The following is a 10,709-nucleotide window of genomic DNA, read 5'->3' on the forward strand; positions in this document are numbered from 1 at the left end:
CTTTATGCCTCTCATGATTTACTAGACGCATATCTTATTTCAACTGCCCTCTTTCAGACTGAGGAGACCTGGTTTGCTCATCCATTCCTTACGTGGTTGCTGCTCCATTCCCCTCATTGCTCTTCCTGCCCTTCTCTGCACCTCTCCCAGTTCTGCTTTAACCCTTTTGAGTGGAGAAGGGAGTGGAGGGTATGTGGAAAGATGACCTCATGCAATATTCAACCTTTGTGGGAATGCATGACAGAGATGGAAAATAGTTGCAAAGTTTTCACATGCTTTACCTTGGTAAAATAAGAAAAAAAGCCACATAGAATGATTACACATTGCAAAGATGGACGTATTGGAATGCCAAAGCATTTCAGGTAAAGTCATGTTAAAGCGTATTTTAGTAATAGGCTGCTACACTTGTACATTGAAAATGGGATTTTGATTAACCCTCCAAGTGCTAGTTTATTAAACCAAACTAGAAGAGGTCTAAATTTATTGGTTTGGCAGCTAACCAAAACCAAAAATCACCCAAACCAATACAAATCCCTTTGCCTAGAGAGTTTAGTTTAATTTCAAGCAAATGTGGTATTTATCAAACCTTAATATTTGCAACATAATTTTTAAAGCTTAATTGTTACTGTATGTAATGGCCTCAGAGGGGGTAGTACAGAACTTTAACCAAAGCAATTAAATAAATAAAAGCAAATGCTTAGTAACTTTCTAAGCAAGATTTTTTAAAGACAAAATATACAGGTAGCAAACTGACAAATCCTAATCAAATATTTCTGCTTTTCCCCATTGCATTACATCATATTAGTTAATCTGCAAACTGCTAAATAGATTTGGGATAATTATTGCTGGAGCAGTTCTTTCTCAGGAAGAAAAACTTGATTTTTATCATGGTCATTGTTAAATTACAAATGCAGATGTCTGCTCTGCAAAGCATGGAACTGGATTTTCATTTGCTGTTTAGGCACAGCTCTTTGAAAAGAAAACTTGGTAGACAGTTTGGGTATAACACATAGGTAGCATAGGCCCTGTGAGTGTTTGATATCGGTTCTTGCTAGATACATGTGTGTGCAAACCCAACACACATGGGTACACATTTTGTCACCATTAGATCCTTTTTTCCCCCAAATACAATCCTTGGCATATGTTCCTTTCGCAATTCCACTACCAAAAAATTCAATCATGTGTACCACAGGCTGAGTTCAGAGAAGCTTAACTACACTAGGATTTTGTTTGGGTAGTCAAATACAATAGAAATTAACCCATCTTCTGCATTCTGAAGATTGCAGTGATTTTAAATAGGGAACAATTCTGCAAATTAGGAAGTGGTGGAAGAGTAGCTTTTCATTGCCAGTGATACCACCTTATAAATTTAGATTTTAAAATATCTTTGGTAGTTGTCCATTCTGTCAAAATCTCTGTTTTAGTTTGTATTGTGACCCTGCTTATTTTCACAGCCTTTGTAATCCTAATGTGTTAAAAAAACACTTCTTGTCCAGCCACTGAAAAAACTAACATGCCAAATGATTTGTAGCTTTCCACCTGAATTGTTGCTCATGAAATTGGGATTATATGCCTGCAGGCCCACACATGGTAACTGAGTCTTGTCTTGGATTGCGTACTGTGCTTTCAGGACTTCTACAGAAGCAGCTGAGGCTTCCAAGAGCAGCCTGAGTAACACAAATGCCTTCATGGTTAACACTTTGAAGTGCAACTTAGTAATTTAACTTTTACCTTTATAGAATGAAAATATAAAAATTGTGATTTTTTGCCTCCATTTTTCACTCCTTCTTTCACCCCGTGAAGTTGATGCGAACATCTCACTTACACAGATGCAACTTAATCGATGACGTTACTCACACGTACCAAGAAAAATAGCACAGTCCTTATTTTCAGTCCCTGGTTGAGGCCAATGTGCAAGCAAATATGTAGCAAATGTTGAAAATTTCCTGAAAAGAGACAGGAGTAATTATCTTCCCACCATACCGTCATACTGTGTGGAAGTGACCTGCTATAAGTCATTTAGGTTGGACTGCAAATTAAGTCCAAGGACCTGCTTTGGACTTCAAATAGATACCTATGCCTGTAGGTCTGTAGCACAAAAACTCCTGCAGTCTTAACTAGGTGTTTCACAGGCATTTCTGTAAAATAATATTTTATGATTAAGTGATCCAGTTCTGAATGACATTCACATGAAAAAGTAGGATGGACCCCAGTCTAGTTCATTGATGGGGCTTTCTTCATAGAGCAAGCAAGCAACTCCTCTTCTCACCTCCCCCTCCAAGACTGTTATTGCATTTATTTAAAATTGATGGCTTTAACTAACTTCAAACAAGTTTTTGGTGACCTCAGTTTCATTGTGAAGCTCCAAATTTCCCCAGTTAATGGCTGAATCACCAGGGCCTCCTCTGTCTCGGGCCAAGACTGCGGGTGGTGCAGCTGACACAACTGCTACGTACAAGACCAGGGTACCACAATGGACAGCCTATGTAGTGCGTTCAAAACATGGCATGCGCTGCCATTAGTATGTGCAGAATGAAGAACTGCTGCATTCATTTCAGCTGGTGAGGGTCAAACTGGACAGGCACAAGCCTCTGGTGTATGGAAAATAGTTGAGAAGACTCATTTGTGCTGGCAGAGAAAAAAGGGGCTTTTAATAGCATAATTTTCTTTCTCATAGTAATAAGCAGCAGCAAACAAAAAGGGTCTTTATATTGCCTAGTGTGTACAGCTGACACAAAATAGATATTGCCTTTGCAAGCATTGATTAGGAGTCAGTGGTGACTTCTCTGGGGTGTGCTGTGGAGAGAGGAGTAAATCTGTCCTGCACGCTGTTCCTTAGGGAGAGTGGAATCCTCCTCCATTACATTGGCTCTTGCAAAAAGTAAAGGAGCAAAGGGCCATAAATGGTTCTTTTCCAGTGCTGGTGTAAGGAGCCAATGAAGGAAACACACTTGTTTCATTCATAAAAAATTGGATTTGTCATTTTAAACTGTACAATTGGTTTAGATTTTACAGCGATGTTTGACTGCTCAGGATGCTGTTTCATTTTTTCTTGTTGGGTACGTGAATCAGTTCACATTAAATTCTCATTATCTTTATTATTCTGAAGCTACTGTAGAAAGTTCAGGATATAATCTTAAACTAAAAGCAACTAAATGCTGTAGTTATATTCAGTTTAAAGTTTAAATTGAAGAAAACTTGAACATGTCTCCAAAATGTTTCATACAGCTTTATCTAAAAATACAAAGTTTTCATAGTTTCAGTATGCAAATAATGTTTAATATCTGCACAAAATCTGGTTGTGAAAACCTTAACATATGAATTACGGGATGTCAATATTTATTAATTCAGTACTCCAGTTTTGTTCTCTATAGCTACTGGGACCTGCAGATGAGACCATAAGCCAAGACGCCCATTCCACTCATTCAAAGCTATTCCAGGATCAGTCTGAGCCTCTTGGATCTCCACCCACCCCACAGCCCTTGGTTGTCTTTCACTTCACATTGAGCCTCTCCGTTTCCTGCAGTTGCCAGCCATCTGCATGAGGAGTGACGCTCTCTCCTATCGGAGTTTGCTCCCCAGTTCTCCCGATTCAAGGCAGGTTGCCCTTTGAGTTTTTGAGCAGAGCTCACTACTTCCACAGCACATCCCAGCTGGAGAACAATAATTCCACATCAGGAATCCAGCTGCTCTCCCAAACGATATTGCACTGGATTACCACAAAGCCACAGGGCTGTTCAAAACACCCACTATCAGCCAATTCCATTCCCCTGCCAGAGATCAGAAAACAAGAACACACTCGGCCGTCTCCGCTCAGTGCTTCCAGCAGCTCACCCGGCCAATTATGCTGGGGTCTGTCTACATCTGTTTTGCAGTACTCCTCTCACTGGCTTAATTGTACATGCTTACCGATATCCTAGACAAACCACAAGGAACCACTTGTATAAAGCTAGCTAATGAAGAAAGGAGAAAAGATAGACAAAGAAATATCAGCACTTTAACAAAAATAAATGTAAAATCATCTTTATTTCTGCATCACGGAAATAAATATAAATGATCTCTTTGCAGATGTTGTTAATTACACACACGAGTTTAGTTGGTTTTTTTTTTACTTAAAAAATCTGCAGTCTTCACTCTAAATCTCTGACTTGCCCTTAGCAATGACTATTTTTGGAGAAAAGGAGGGATGTCAGTGAGAGCTTTCGGTGAGACCCAGGACAAACAAACTGCCCCTTTAATAATCCATTAATTCTCCAATAATACCCTTTAGGGAGACCGGCTACTTCCATGGATTGTTTTAGTACTTATTCTAAACAATAGGCTTACCCATTTCACAAACTAGGTTAAAATTTAGAAGCCATCACTTACGGGATGTTGACTTCATTGCTCATCTATGATGTGGGACAACGCTGCTCTGTGTTGGAGAAGTCCAGTGTGAGGAAACACTTTCCCTCTGGTTCTTTCATATGCAGTGCTGCAGAACTGCCCCAAGGACTCTCCAGAGCCTTCCTGACAGCAAGCCACCAGAGACAGCTGTTAGGGTTGAGTCCGCAGCTGAGCACGGTAAATAACAATAGTATTTATGTCCATACTGATCAAGTTGGCTTCTCTGCAAGGTGGTAAGTTGTGGAAACCTGACCAATCTTCACTAGAGCAGCGCTGATCACAGCTATCAGAAAGGTTCAGTCAGGAGATAATAGTTGTCAGAAGTACTGGGAAGGAAGGAAGGGATAGAGAAATGGATATGAAAAAGATAGCTGGAGGCACTTATTTCAGCTACAGGAAAAGACAGGTTACAGCAAAAAAAATCCTCAGTTTCCTTTTAAATTGTGTTATTTACAAAAGAGCAAACGGTGGCTTAAAATAAATGGAAGGTAAATACAAGCCAGAAAGAAATACTGCCCTGCACAGCATGTCACTGGCCCGTGGAATCCACCATGGCACTGGGTCAGTCAGCTGCTGTAGCTTCCTTTGCAGAGAGGCCAACAATACTAAACCCGTCATCTGTCCTTGCACGTGGTAAACCTGACATGTGGTGAAAGCAACAATTTCTGTCTGCAGTTCCCTCCACCTGACATACGTATGGTTTGCAGCATTCAAGGGAGCATGCAATCTCTCCTGCAAGTCTTAATACAACTAAAAACCAGAGAAAGCGACCAGGCTATTTTAGTCAGGATTATTTTAGTTGGGACTGTACATAACAGAAGTATAACCACTGAGACACACCGGCAATTATGTCATTCTACCAACTTGATGTTTGTTGATCTTACCTATACTCCTGACTGTCCCCAATCATAGAATCATAGAATTGTTTAGGTTGGAAAAGACATTTAAGATCATCAAGTCCAACCATAAACCTAACACTGCCATTCCACCACTAAACCATGTCCCTAAGCACCTCATCTACCTGTCTTTTAAAGTCCTCCAGGGATGAGGACTCAACCACTTCCCTGGGCAGCTCGTTCCAGTGCTTGACAACCCTTTCAGTGAAGAGATTTTTCTTAATTTCCAGTCTAAATCTCCCCTGGCACAACTTGAGGCCATTTCCTCTTGTCCTGTCACTTGTTACTTGGGAGAAGAGACCAACCCCCACCTCCCTACAGCCTCCTGTCAGGCAGTTGTAGCAGGCGATAAGGTCTCCCCTCAGCCTCCGCTTCTCCAGACTAAACAACCCCAGTTCCCTCAGCCACTCCTCATAGGACTTGTGCTCCAGACACCTCACCAGCTTTGTTGTCCTTCTCTGGACACGTGCCAGTGCCTCAATGTCCTTCTTGTAGTGAGGAGCCCAAAACTGAACACAGTATTCGAGGTGCGGCCTCACCAGTGCCCAGTACAGGGGGACGATGACTTCCCTAGTCCCTCCAGCCATGCTATTCCTGATACAATCGCACAGGGTAGCTACATCCTACAGCCAGTGCCCACCTTGCCCACCTTACCAGCAACACAGAGGTCAGTGAGGAAGCTTGGGTCACAGTCAATGTAAACAGGGACACCATACCCCCCCCACCCCCCCCTCTTTCTCATGAGGGTGCAAGCTGCAGCCAAAGCACCCAGGCTCTGTTGGGGGACCCTCTCCTGGTGGTCCTTTGCAGCAGAGCCTGGAGCAAGGGCGCTGCAGATGTTTACCCATCTGACTGCACCAGTTATTTTCTCGTGCCTCAAGTTCCTGCAGACCAGCAATTAAGGCAGAAATCTGGAAATCCACAGCACAGTTAGCAGCTTCTGGTCATGGTGGTGATTGGATTAGGGGAGAGAGGGCTGTCTGGAAGGATACAGCACTGGCCGCCTTGGGGATTTAAACTGATCCCCCAGCCAAAGGAAAATGAGTGTGGTGGCTGTGGTTTTCTTTCCATTAACATTATCTTATAGTTTATGTCCTAAAAAAATTGGCATAGCTGGCAAATCCTGGGAGCGAGGCCCAAAACTGATTTAGCATGAAGCCTGAACTTTCTCTCACCCTTTGAAGTCCAGGTTTTCCTACTCAGCGTCAAGGTGAAGGGACAGAGTAATGTAGTGCTGTTTCTCCTCCTGCGTTTTCTGCTTGTTTCGTGTGAATGTCAGAAATCCTGGAGCCTAGAGATTTTTCTAATAAATCTACTAATCTTCCCATGGGAATAATTATACATTTTAAACATGTCTTCAGAAAAGAGAATCTCATACTTCAGGAAGTCAGATACAGAAATTTTCTTCTCGGAATTTAATTAAAGAGGTAAAATGAGTTGGATAGTTTGGTTTTTTTTAAGGTGAACTTTATGAGTTGACAGTAATACTCCGGATTAGAGTCTTTTGTGCCAAAATGCAAAACATAACGATACAAGGTTTAACATACATGCTGTTGGACAAGAACATAGCAGAGAGCTTAAAGAAAAGCTGTCATTCTGTAATGTAAATCAGATTTTCCCTTATTTTACTTTAGTGGGTTTCACTTTTTTTTTTTAAAAATAAAGATTAACTAATAGGCCTCCTTGCTCATGTTTATATATAGTTGGAAGAATCATTCAGATGTCGTTTGATACTGGATGTATCTAGCTGTGCTGAAGCTGTATGCAACCTAGTATGTACTGAGTTAACTGTACTCATTTTTTGGCATGATTAATCCATTCAAATGTTTTTAGCAGAGCAAATGTTATAGGAATAATTAATTTGCAAATGTCCGCTTGGTAAAGTGTAGGGTTTTTAAAAAAAAATCTTAACAATGAGGAGAAATTTTCAAAAGCCACTAATATCCTATTTCAAAGGCAAGTTGGATGCATAGCATAAATCACTCATCAAAAAAAAAAAAAAGAGAATTTCAGTCTTTATATTGTTTAAAGGCATTTGAAACCATTTTCCTAATTGCTACTTCAAAATCCTCTACTAGCCAATCAAAGAAATTCAGAAACATCAACCCATACCCTTTTTGTGCTGTATGGGGTTTTAGAGGTAAGCAAAATTTGCTCTGTACTTCAGTAAGCTGCAAAAGCTGCCCTTGATTAACACTGAAGGAGTGCCTCTGTGTGACGTGAGGAGGCACTGAATTACTTACTAACACCTCCCAGACGCAGTGAAAGATTGGCAACTGCTCTCCTGAGCAAAGAGGTTGTAGGAAATGACTGGATTTCAGCCCAGGACGGATGGGAGAGTTTGGGTTACTAAAGACGGGGCCACCAAGGTGTGTTTAGAGTTGAAACAGGCAGCTGACTGCACTTAATTGCAGCATTTATAAGAGATTTTAGGCTGAATGATAAATTTCCGAGAGCGTGTAGTACTAGAATTTGGGCTGATAAAAACTGGTGAGCTGCAATCCCTGCAGCTGGAAAGACGCAGCTTAATTTTGGGGTGGGTGGACACTTGCTGTTTGCAGATTCCCTTACCATAGTCCTGGGTAGGCAGGGGACACTGGCTTGCAAACCCAAGTTGCTGCAGATCCTGGAAAAGTTGTCAAGCTCTGCTTGGAGTAGCGATTAACAGTGACACTAATCCACTGGCCTCTGAATATGGCAGAGTTTTAGGAAGACGTTAGGGTTAATGAAAGGATCGGCGCTGCCCAATTAACTTCATTTCTTGCTGAGTCTACAAAAAGCTGCTGAGGGCCACGGCAATGTAGCTATTAAGTACTTCTGGAATTGTTAAGAGTTGTTGCTTTTATCTTAGGATTGGGGTCAGCACCGCTTCCAAATGCAAACCAAAATCCTAACAGGATCCATGAGCTAACTTCAGGAGTTTTAGAATCACCTAACGATGCCTCAGCCATGAGGCTTGAGAAAAACAGCAAAGCTTCAGCCGGAGCCTCAGCCTGAAAAGTTAATACAAGGCCTAGCTGTTACGAGCAGCAACAAATCCTTTGCACACCATTTGTAACCAGAAACACTTCTCCTTATTTACTTCTTCACATAGCAGGGGGCTCCCATGGACCCCTGTCACTGAGCTGCCCTCATGATGAAATGGGCCAGAAAGCACGAGGTTACAGCTCAGATGAGCAAGGATCTTGGGTTTGTTACAGGGCTAAGCGTAAGGAAAGGGCCTTTTGTTAAATTTAGGGCCAGTGTTTGTATCCTACCATCAAAACCACAAATCTGACCTCACTGACCTGCCTAGACCAAGTTGCTGCAGCGTCTTTCCTGCTCATGCCAGCCTGAACCCTAACATTAACACTAATCCTGAAATTAAAGCTACACCTAGATTAGCAACCCCTGTCAAACTCTGAACTAAGCAGAGCTTGGTGGCTCCTGCTGGTGATGACATTAAAAGACACCTTGACAACAGCTAGTCTGGGCAGCAACACTGACTCAGTGATTCCTATCACCCGATCCTTCACCTTGCCCCTCATGAGACCTTTCTGTGTGTCGGCTCCTTACACTCCACCAGCAACCCCTGCCCCACCAAACGCTAAGCATGGCTTACTAGCTGCTGTTTAAAACACATTCAAAATATTCTAGTAGTACCTTTTAAATCCCACAGTAACGTGGACTCAACCACCACGTCAGCTTGACTTCTAGCCCTGAAAAATATTTTACCCTTTAAACTAACCCTGCCCAGCTGAAATGAAAACACTATCTACAGGAAGCCAACCGGCATCAGGTCCAGCTCTAGCTCAAAAAGCTCTTTTCAAACCCAAGATAACTGCCAATGTCATAACCTTCCCTAGCCTGACATGGTAACCTAACCTGAAGTCTAACCCTTGTCCTTACTGCGATGCATCAAAGACTATCAGTTGCAATTTTTCATTTTTTGATACTAATGTTCCTGTGTGTAGCACACCACGACTAATAAAACTGGGTGTGCTTGCAAATTGTTGACTCTGAGTCACTATTTAGCATCAAATCATCAAACTATCCAAAATTTATATTCTTAAAACTGGTAATTGACTTTGAAAAGGTAACTTCTCATGCTAAAGAATTAGTGTTAATCCATCCTCCACCATCTCAAAGGTACTTGCTAAAGATGGAGCGCATGCATTACCCCGGCCAGCCTGAAAGAACGCTGGATGCGATGGACAGATTTGGTCTGGAAGAAGATAGTGCCATGAAGATTAAAAAAACAGTATTAATCAGCTGCCCTTCCAAGTGTTTCAGAGAAATGATGACTGAACTTTATAGAGAACACTGTCATGTGGAAATACCATTAAAATGAGACCAACAGTAATTAAGTGGATGGAAGCATCCTTTTTTCTTTATTTATTCTTTGATTACAATTATACTTCGATAAAGTGCCAGGGAGAACAATGTCTGCATCTCACTTTCTGAAGTAGCCTGGACATACGATGAAAATGCTTAAATCTGAAAAAAAGTGAATCTATCAAAAGACACAAAATAGTTTACAGAAAATACTTAACACTGCATAGGAGCCCTAATTCCTGCAGTTGTATGGTATCAAGCACGGGTAATTTTTGAAGGCACTGTAGTTAGTTCTAGAGTTAGGACTTTGGCTCTTAGTCTGAGTCTGTAAGCTGAAGTTTGCAATAAACTAACTTGCTATGACTCACTATTTAATATACATGAATATACATATAAATGCTTTAAAAAATTGTCTTATTCTGTGCACATAGCAGCAAATTTTCAAGCTATGTATCTTGACTCAGGTTATGTATCTTGAGTTAGAGACTGGCAAAGTTCCCGAGTGAATTGACAAACTCCCCAAGATCCTCCTAGGCTGAAACAATTCATGTGAAGAGGGGAGAGACAGCATATCTCACCAGAAACTATTTTATTTGGTCTGTCATAGTGGAATGAGGTCCATTCTGCACTGCCTTCCAGATTCTTTGCATTTCTCAACTGGAAAGCAGACTGGTATATTCAACTAAAATGTTTCCTAGGATGACTGGAGCTCCTAGCTGACAGAGAACCAGTGCAGTTGGTTCCCATTCTGCTACTCCTTAGGATATTTGACAATTTTGACAAGCTGATTTAGAATTGCGTTGCTACAAAAAGAAATATTCATAGATTAGTGATATATGTATAAAGAGCTAAATCTCTTCAACTGAAAGCCTTCTTTTCCCCAAAGTGTCCAAGCTGCTGACAAGTCAGTCTGATACGCTATAGTCATGAAGAAAAAAAGGCCTTTTATTATTTAAATATAATGTTAATATCGAAAAAGCAAAGGGGAGAACAGGAATTACACATAAAGATGAAAAGATACTGGAAATCTCACCGTCTTCTTATATGTTCTTCATAATCTAGAAACATAGCACCACAGTCTAGTTAACAGCAGCTGAGTGCCAAGACAGAGCA

The sequence above is a fragment of the Egretta garzetta genome, unplaced genomic scaffold (assembly GCF_000687185.1).
Source record: "Egretta garzetta isolate BGI_Z169 unplaced genomic scaffold, ASM68718v1 scaffold94, whole genome shotgun sequence".
Lineage (NCBI taxonomy): Eukaryota > Metazoa > Chordata > Aves > Pelecaniformes > Ardeidae > Egretta > Egretta garzetta.